This window comes from Vombatus ursinus, unplaced genomic scaffold, assembly GCF_900497805.2.
Source record: "Vombatus ursinus unplaced genomic scaffold, bare-nosed wombat genome assembly UNPS02014786.1, whole genome shotgun sequence".
Taxonomy (NCBI): domain Eukaryota; kingdom Metazoa; phylum Chordata; class Mammalia; order Diprotodontia; family Vombatidae; genus Vombatus; species Vombatus ursinus.
In genome coordinates this window covers 32,288,555-32,299,468 of record NW_020954564.1, presented here as the reverse complement: position 1 = coordinate 32,299,468, position 10,914 = coordinate 32,288,555, and positions in this window count along the sequence as shown.

Sequence of the window (10,914 nt, the reverse complement as noted above, 5' to 3'; positions counted from 1 at the left end):
CCCTGGAAGAGCAAACAGTACCCACCCAGCACTTAGAGATTTGATTAGCTGGGAGGAACTAAGCCCAGTCTTAGGAAGAATTAAGGAGTATACTGGTATAACACTGAGTTTGCAGGATTTTTAGGGGTCAAAGGCAAACATATAAACAGAACTATTTAATCAACAACTATTTAATTAATTAAGGGCCTGCTCTGTGTATATTATTGTGCTTGGTGTTGGGGAAGATAGAAAGGTAAATAAGACAGTCTTGGAGCTCACACCTTGGCGAAAAAACAAACAAACATAATTTAGCTAGGTAGCTAGGTGATACAGTGAGTAGAGCTCCCAGCCTGGAGTCAGGAAGACCTGAGTTCAAACCCAGTCTTAGACACTTATTAGCTATTTGACCCTAGGCAAGTCACTTACCCCTGTTTGCCTCAGTTTCTTCATCTGTAAAATGAACTGGAAATGGCAAACCACTCCAATATCTTAGCCAAGAAAGCCCCAAGTGGGGTCACAGAGAGTCAGACAGGACTGCAATGAATGAACCATAAGCAAACTAAACCCCACAATCACCAATAATATCCATTGGCAAGCTTGGTTTGGTTAAAAAAAATTAAATTTAGAATCCGAATACTGGGTTCAAATCCTCCACCTGCTACTATTATTATTATTACTATTGATCTACCTGTTCTTAAACACATTCGTTAATCTCTCTGGGCTTCAGTTTCCATATTTATAAAAGGAGAAGATTGGATTAGACCAGAGTTTTTCAAACTGTGGACACCTTCATATAAGAGGGCAAGACCCTAGGTGGGGAAGGGACACAAAGCAACTGTCAAAATTATTGAATATTTTCAAGTACGATCTGCTTAAACATATCCAATTTTTTCAGTGAAAACAAAGTTCAAACCAAGATAAAACTAATACAGAGGAATCACCTCTAACTTATGATAAATGCAACATAGTCAGTGTTTACTAAGGTATACATCAATTCTGAGAACTTTGAATTAATACAGGAGTGATTTGCCATGGTTAAAGTCATTTCAGCATAGGTTCATGACACAGATGAATTGTGTGATTGTGCTCTTTGCTGAATTTGAATTCCAAGGTGTGTAAAGTCCAAGTTAAATAATCTTTATGTGGAAGGTAAAAATTCCAGAAATATCTCTCATATGTCTCAACATTTAATCATCTAATAAGTTAGTTTTTCTTTTTTTTTTTTTTAGAAACCTACAATTTAAAAAATGAAAATAACTCAAGGTTTCTAAAGAATTACTTGAAATTTTCTTTTTTTTAGTGAATAAAAATTCACTTTCTCTCCCTTCTACTTCCTCTACCTATTTTGAAAAGAAAGAAGAACAAAAGCCTTGTAACAAATGTGCATAGTCAAGCAAAATAAATTCCACATTAGCCATATCCCAAACACATACATTTTAATCTGCTCCGTGAGTCCATCATCTCTCTGTCAGGAAGAAGGTAGTGTATTTTATCATGAGTCCTCCGGAACTGTGGATGGTCACCCTGTTGATGAGAGTTCTTGTCTTTCGAAGTTGTTTGTCTTTACATTATTGCTGCTGTCATATAAAGTGTTCTCTTTATTCTGTTTTTTTCACTCTGCATCAGTTCATACAAATCTCTTCAGGTTCCTCTGAAACCATCCCCTTTATCATTTCTTATATTCAGCACAACAGTGCTCCATCACATTCATGTAACATAACTTGTTCAGCCATTCCCCAACTGATGAACACCCTTTCAAGTTCTTTGCAACCACAAAAAGAGCTACTATAAATATGTTTGTACATAAGTTCTTTTCCTCTTTGTTTGATCTCTTTGGGGGTATAGACCTCATAGTAGTAACCCTGGGTCAAAGGGTATACACAGTTTGGTAACTTTTGGGCACAGTTCCAAATTCTCCAGAATATCTGGAACAGTTCACAGATCCACCAAGAGTGCATTAATGTATCTGTTTTCCCATAGCCTCCCTAGCACTTGTCATTCATTTTTATTTTTTGCCATTTACTTGAAATTTTTGACTATCAATCCTAAACTTGTGTCTTAAATTTTTTGTCTCTCATCTTTTTAAAAATTCAGTAACATCCTTTTGTGATGGATAAATACATAACTGGTTTGAGTGAATGAAAAAGATGTAAGAGCTTATAACTATTATAGACTAAGAACTAAGTATACAAAGAGAAAATGAGATAGTTCTTGTTCTCAAGAAGCTCAAACTGTAATTGGGGGGAGATAACATAAAAAAAGTTCAGATACAAAGCAGATAGAAAGGTTCAGGGGTCCATAGGTTAGATAAGTAGAGCAGATGACAGGGTCTTAGACGATAGCGTACAGAGGCAAGGTTGATGATAAGGCCTGGAAGGCCTGAGGAAGCAGTAGCAGGGCAGATGGTAAAGCCTGGTGATCCTCCATTTCCTTGGAAGCGGTAAAGTTGTCGACTTCCATCTTATCTAATTTGTGTGAGTAGTCAAGTAGACCATATAGGTTCTGAGTAGTCTGGGGCCAGGAGCCTGTGGAAAGGACAATCGTTTGTACCAAGAGATAGCGATGAATGAGGAGCTACATGCAGTTTTTCACGTTTTTATAAGAGTGGAACAACTTTATTTAAAGAAAATTACTACTTTAAAAATAACCAATTTAAAGGAAGGTTCTTTGCAAAACTGTTTGATAATATGGAGGCAGAGAATAGAGTATTTTTATATTATTGAAAAACATACAGGAAAAACATGCCTGAGTACTTTAAAGGATATTTGAGCTAAAAGAAGATATTGTTTTTTTTCTCAGTGATAATAATAAGGATAAAACAAATTCATTTGTAACAGAAATTTCCTCTTGAAATTTGGTATTTGGTGGATTTTTGAGTTTTAAAATAAATAGTGTAGAGTTTGCAAATTCATACTCTGATCCTGAAAAGATAAAGTGACTAGATTTGTGACTAGTGAGTGCTATGGACAATAAATTTGAAAAATAATATTTTGATGTTTCCCAATTCTAGAAAGTACTCATCTCATAAGTGAAATAGAAGGAATCACTTGACTAATCTACAGAAGCTGTTCTCATTTTTTTTAAAGACCTAGATATTCATTTTTCCCTATTCAACTCCTTTATTTAGCAGATTGAGACACTACCAAAAAAAAAACCAGAGTGCCCTATATCATACTTTGTACATGGGTACCTCTCAACAACAACAAAAAACCAGTACCACAAACATCAGAAAATGTTAAATGCTAGACTGCTTGTTTCCAACCAACAGGCCACAATTCATCTCATAGAGCTGCCACTGAATTATTATAAGGAAGACCTAGATATTTCTGGATATGGATGGGAAAGTAACCCATTTGCTATGAACAAATATGATACATTTGGTTTTACTCCATCTGAACAAGCACAGTTAATAGATATGTCTTGTGATAGGACTTTGAAACAAAAGCTGTGCGTAATCAGAGTCTGCTGCTTTATCAAACAAGCTGACATAAATTTTTCTATCTATGTCCTCTGTGTGTGAGATAGAGTTTTCTGCAGTAGGTATCATAAAGACAAACATTGATCTTAATTCATGGTAGAAAAAGAATTACTAGCAGCAATACTGTCAATGACACCACCAAAAAAACAAGCCCAAATGGAACATTAATAGTACTGTTATTATAGTTATTCTTTTTTATGTTACAAATATAAAAACTGGAAATGATTTTATCAATAAATATTTTTGTATTTTGCATTATTTTATTGCATATTTAAGATTTGTGTTAGTATTAATATTAAAAATTTTAAATTATTAGCTTTATTTGAATAAAACGAGCTAAGAAAATTATTTGTATAACTTGTTTTAAGAAAAGTGTGTGTGGGAGGGTGAACAAATTGTGGTATATGATTACAATGGAATGCTATTGTGCTATAAGAAATGACCAACAAGATGGTTTCAGAAAATTCTGAGAAGACTTACATATTGGCAAAGTGAAATGAACAGAATCAGGGGAACATTGTGCACGGTAACAGCAATGTTGTATGATGATCAACTGTGAATGACTTAACTATTCTCAGCAATACAATGATCGAAGATAATTCTGAAGAACTTAATGATGCAAAATGCTATCCACCTTTAAAGAAAGAACTGATGGAGTCTGAGTCCAGATTAAAGCATAATTTTCTGTATTTTTCTTGCTTTTTTTGCAGCATAGCTAATATGAAAATATATTTTGCATGATTTCACATGTATAATTGCTAAAACATTTCTTGCCTTCTCAATGGGTGCAGGAGGGGTGGAAAGAAGAAAGAGAATTTGGAACTCAAAATTTTTTAAAAAGAACATTAAAAATAAATAATACTATAAAATAAAAAAAATAAATCTATTAAAAAAGAAAAGGGGGGGATGATAATTTTTAAAGCTAGGCATCACTACCTAAAGTCTAGAAATCACTAAACTAGATGGTCTCTAAGATGCCTTCCATCTCTATACCTTATGAACCTATGACAATATCTAGAGAGAGATTTCTACAAATCTGTTACTTTAACACTTTAAAAATCCATGGTTTTGTCAGTATGACCATTCTTTGCATTAATATAGATCCCAATCCCTTCCTGACTTAAAAGTTAGTTTTCATGACTTGCTATGTTTCAAAATTTCATTAGCTGGTAGTTAGCTTTTTGTACTGATTAGTCCTGGAAGGAGGGATTATATTCCTGTCCCTGAGGCCATATAAATCAATTGCCAAATTTATAAATTTCAATAATAATTTCTAAAAAATGGTCCAGAACAAGCAGCTGGATATGGTTACAAATAGTACATCATAGACACTCAATAAATATTTAATAGAATCATAATTCTCCTAGGTGCAAGGCACTACAAGAAAACGTCTGGTCCAGCCTTCTACCTGTAGGCAGTTAAGAAATTATTTTCCCCATTTTACATTTTGCTGGGCTTTCTTCTTCTTCTTCTTCTTCTTCTTCTTCTTCTTCTTCTTCTTCTTCTTCCTTCTTTGCTATTTCATTTGATCACATTAGCTCTCATGAATTCAATTATCATCTCTTTGTTAATGATTCTCAGATCTACTTATCCAGCCCTAATATCTCTCCTAACCTTCAGACTCCCATCTTCAGTTGCCTATTAGCATCTCAAATTGAATATCCCAAAGACTTCTTAAGCTCAGTACATCTAAAATTGAACTCATTATCTTTCCCCCTGAAATCCTCCTCCCTTCTGAACTTCCCTATTACTGTCAAGGAAACCACCATCTTCCCAGTCTTTCAGGCTTACAATCTAGGTATTATTCTCAACTCCTTATTCCTTTTCACCCTCCTCTACCATGTCCAATATGTTGCATGTCCTTACACTTCTGCCTCCTCTGATACTGCCACTGCTCTGAGTTAGGTCCTTATCATCCCATGTCTACCCTACTGTGATAGCCTGCTTGGAGCATCTCCCTGCCTCAAGTCTCTTCACACTCCACTCTTTCTTCCCCTCAGCTGTCAAATTAATCTTCCTAAAAGGAAAATCTGACCATGTTAGATCATCACTCTATACCATTCAATAATTTCTAGTGGCTCTCTATCACCTCCAGTATGAAATATAAAATCCTCTGTTTGACATTCAAAGTCCTTCACAACCTGGCCCCCTCCTACCTTTTCAGTCTCCTTTCCTGTTTCCCTCCCACATACTCTTTGATCCAGTGAGTTGGTTAGCACTGGTCTTTTTGCTGTTCCTCCAATAAAAAACTCCATCTCCCAATTCTGGGCATTTTTTCTTTATTTTTTTCTCCTTTTTTAAAATAGTGTTTTTTTTCCAATTATATGTAAAGAAGATTTTTAGCATTCATTTTTACAAGATTTTGAGTTCCAAATTTTTCTCCCTCCCTCCCCTCCCCTCTTCCTAAAATGGTAAGGAATTTGATATGGGTTATGTATATGAATCATGTAAAACATATTTCCATGTTAGTCACAGTTGTGAAAGAAGAAACAGACCAAAAGGAAAAAAAAATAAAGTAGGTGAAAGTAGTATGCTTCAATCTGCATTCAGACTCCATCAGTTCTTTCTCTGTGGATAGCATTTTTCATCCCTTGTAATTGTCTTAGATCATTGTTATTGCAGGGGAGAGCTAAGTCATTCATAGTTGATCATCACACAATGTTGCTGTTACTGTGTACAATGTTTTCCTGGTTTTGCTCATTTCACTTTGCAACTCTGGACATTTTCATTGGCTATTCTCCATGCCTAGAATACCCTCCTTTTCCACCTCCTCCTCCTGGCATTCTTGGTTTCTTTCAAATCCTAACTAAAATCCTGCCTTCAACAGGAAGCCTTTCCTATCACCTTAACACTAGTCTCTGCCCTCTGTTCATTATTTCCAATTTATCCTGTATATTTCTTGTTTGTACGTAGATGTTTTCATGTTGTCTCCCTCATTAGGCTGTGGGATCCTTGACAGCAAGGACTGTCTTTTGTCTTTCTTTGCATCCCCAGTGCTTAGCACAGTGCCCAGCACATAACTGGTGATTATTAAATGCTTATTGACTGACTGACGAAGTGTCTTGCCCCAGGTCAGAGAGAAAGAGGAGGGATTAGAACAGGTGTCCCCTGCCTCCTATTGTAGAGCTCTCTCAGTCTCATCCCTTCTTTGACAGATGAGAAAAAGAAGACCCAGCAGACTTAAGGAAGGTAACTCAACAAAATAACCAAAAAGAATTGAAGTCTTCAGCCTTTTGGGTCTCTCTAAGACACCAGCAGTCTCAGCCTATCCAAAGCCTGCATCAGTTTATAGTTGCAAGATTCTTCGTGTCCAGGTTTTTGGGTCACTTCAAAGCTGAAATAGGCTCCCTGAAAGCCCACAAATTATAGATCTACCTTCCTCTCTAGGAGGTAAAAGCCAATTAGGAGTTAAATTTATCTACAATCTAGGGGAAGGAGAAAGGGGAGGAGAGAGTAAATCTCCTCAGGACAAAACAAAACAGTCCATCAACTCACCAAATTAAACCAGCTGGCTTGACTGTACCACTGAAGAGTCATCTAAACAGAGAAAGATGACCTACCTCTTTTTGACAGAGAGGTGGCAGGCCATGGAGACAGAGTTTCACATTCATTGTCAGGTATGGCCACTGTATCATATTTTCACTTGTTTTTGTTGTTGTGTTTTTGTTGTTGTTGTTTTCTTTTTTTATTAATTTATTTTGAATTATCAATAATCACTTCCATATGCTTTTGAGTTTAAAATTTTTCTCCTCCTTCCCTCCCACCACCCTCCCCAAGATGGCACACAATCTGATATAGGCTACACATTTACATTCCTATTAAACATATTTTCACATTAGTGATGTTGTATGTAAAAATTAGAACGAATAGGAGGAACCATCAGAAAGAGAAAACAAAACTCAACTGAAGAGAAAAAAAATAACAATTCAACTTTTATCATTCTTTTTTCAGATGTGGATAGCATTTTCCATCATGAGGCCTCTGGATGTGTCTTAGATCCTTGTATTGCTGGGAAGAGTTAAATTTATCACCATTAGTCATTGCACAATGTGGCTGTCATTGTGTACAACATTCTCCTGGTTCTGCTCACTTCATTCAGCATCAGACCATTCAAGTCTTTCCAGGTTTTTCTGAAGTCAGCCTGTTCATCATTTCTTAGAGCACAATAGTATTCCATTACATTCATATACCACAACTTGCTCAGCCATTCCGCAAATGATGGGCATCCTCTCAATTTCCAATTCTTTGCCACAACAAAAAGAGCTGCTGGAAATATTTTTGTACATGTGGGCCCTTTTCTTTCTTGTATGATCTCTTTGGGATATAGCCCTAGAAGTGCTATTGCTGGGTCAAAGGGTATGCACATTTTTATAGCTCTTTGGGCATAGTTCCAAATTGCTCTCCAAAATGATTGGATCATTTCACAGCTCTACCAACAATGCATTAGTGTTCCAATTTTCCCACATCTTCTCCAACATTTATCATTTTCCTGTTTTGTTATGTTGGCCAATCTGATAGGTGTGATGTGGTACCTTAGAGTTGTTTTGATTTGTATTTCTCTAATCAATAGTGATTTAGAGCATTTTTTCATATGATTATAGATGACTTTAATTTCTTCCCCTGAGAACTGCCTGTTCATATCCTTTGACCATTTATCAACTGGGGAATGGCTTGTATTCTTATAAATTTGACTTAATTCTCTATATATTTTAGAAATGAGGCCCTTATCAGAGAGACTGGTTATAAAAGTTCTTTCCCAATTTTCTACCTTCCTTCTAATCTTAGTTGCAATGGCTTTATTTGTGCAAAAACTTTTCAATTTAATGTAATCAAAATTATCCATTTTGCTTTTCATAATGCTCTCTATCTCCTGCTTGGTCATGAATTCTTCTGTTCTCCATGTTATGTTGTTGTTACAAGGAGAAATGATGATGCAGAAACAAAAAACATCAGTAAAACCTTTTTCATAGAATCCTTTAAACCAAGGGATTTTAGAGACTATCTAGTCTAACCTCCTCAAATTTTACAGTAAGTTAATTGAGGCCCTGAGAAAAGTAGCCCAAGGTTATATGATTAGTTAGTGGCAAAGGCATGACAAACCTAGGTCACCTAACTTAGAGATCCCAGCTTTTTCCATTACACTGAAATATGTCTCAACCTTTCTGGACCTCTTTCCTTCCCTGTCAAATAAGAGTTGGGGTTACAAGAGGCAGCAGACATAGTGAAGAGAGGACTGCATTAGGTAGAGACAATACATATTCTATTCCAGGAGTGGGAAACCTGCAGCCTCAAGGCCACGTATGGCCTTCTAGGTCCTTGGGTGCAGCCTTTTGACTGAGTCTAAGTTTTTCAGAACAAATCCTTTTATTTTTGTTTTTGTTTTGTTTTTGTTTTGTTTTTGTTTCTGTTTTTTGTTAGGCAATGGGGTTAAGTGACTTGCCCAGGGTCACATAGCTAGTAAGTGTTGTGTGTCTGAGGTCAAATTTGAACTCAGATCCTCCTGGCTCCAAGGCCGGAGCTCTATCCACTGTGCCACCTGGCTGCCCCACAAATCCTTTTATTAAGGGAATTTGTTCTATGATGTTTGGATTTAGTCAAAGGGCTGCACTTGAGGACCTAGAGGGTCACTTGTGGCCTTGAGGCCGAAGGCTCCCCACCCCTATACCTAGTCTGTTCTCTAATGCTTGAGATAATAGTCACTGAGCCTCAATTTCTTTATCTGCAAAATTAGATTCAGAATCCTAGAGGCAAAGGGCTGGACCAAATGATGAGCGTGTGTGGTACCTTCCAGCTCAAATATAAAATCTTTGGGTCCTGCACATTCTGTGATTCCATGACTTTAAGAATTTACAGACATCTAGAATTTGTGAGTCAGAGTGGCCATCTGGGAGACCAAATCTAGCCTGTGCCCCAGTAGGCAGGTAGGCCCTCTAGAACATTCTAACAAATGGTTATCCAGCTTCTCCTTGAAGCCCTTCCTGGAGGAGGTATTTACAGCTTCCAGAGGCAATTCACTTTCACAATAATAAATTGTTGGCTCCAATTTGGGGGGATATAGTCCAATGATTTCACTGGTGTAGAAAACTCCAGGTAAGAAACTCCTTCTAGCAATATAATGGTTCTGTAACTTGGGGGCCATGAGAGGTTAAGTGATCTGCCTAGGGCCACACAGCCAATATGCTTCAGAAGCAGGACTTGAACTCAGACCTTCCCAACTCCCAGAGTAACTTTCTATCCATTACTCCTTTCTCTAACTTTAATTAGATAATATTAATTCATCTCATTGATGGCTCTATTTTCCTAGGTTAAGACTAACAAACCCATGCATGAGTTATTTTCAGTGGTAAGAGCTCCCTCTGGGAGGATTTGTAAGAGGAACTTACCTGTTTGATTCCAATTCAAACACTGCACTCACTGTTAGGCTTTGGCGGGGTAAAGGGGAGGGGGACAGGGATAGGTGCTGGTTTGTGTTGTTTTCTTAGAGATTTGGCTTCATAGTATCAGGGGCCCAAATTGGATTGAACACCTTGTTGTTAGTTGAGGCCCTTAGAGAAGCTCTGATGGTGTAAGAAAAAGTGTGGGAATAAGGAAGTTGATCTTTGGGAGGAGGAAGCATTTTTGCTTATCCTGTCTCTGCCTCTTTCCATATATCTTCCCCACTTCTTGTAATTAATTAATTAACTCAATCATTCATTCACCTGGAAGGTTTAGAGAAGGTTTCTTGAATGAGATGACACTTGAATTGGGCCCTGAAAAATGAGAAGGACTTTAACAGGCAGAAGGGTAAGGGTGGGCATTCTGTTAACTGGGCGTAAGTAGTCGTAAAGCAGAGTACATAACAGATGTCTGACAGTATAGGCTGGAGGCATACTGTCAAGGGCCTGAATTCCAGAAATGGAAATTGATACTTCATCCAGCAGGTAATTGGGTCCTTCAGATGTTTTTTAATTAATTTATTTTGATTTATCAACAATCACTTCCATAAGCTTTTGAGTTTTAAATTTTTCTCCCCCTCCCTCCCTATCTTTCTCCCCGAGGCAGTGCACAATCTGATATAGGCTATACGTATAAATTCCTATTAAACATATTTTCACATTAGTGATGTTATAAGAATTAGAACCAATAGGAGGAACCACCAAAAAGAGGAAACAAAATACAACAGAAGAAAAAAAATAGCTAATAGTATGCTTCAATCTGCATTCAAACTCCATAGTTTTCTTCTTTGTGGATAGCATTTTCCGTCATGAGGCCTTTGGAGATGTTTTAGATCCTTGCATTGCTGAGAAGGGTTAAGTCTATCAATATTAGTCATCACACAGTGTGACTGTTACTGTGTACAACATTCTCCTGGTTCTGCTCACTTCATTCAGCATCAGACCACACAAGTCTTTCCTTGTTTTTCTGAAGTCTGCCTGTTCATCATTTCTTAGAGCACAATAGTATTCCATTACATTCAT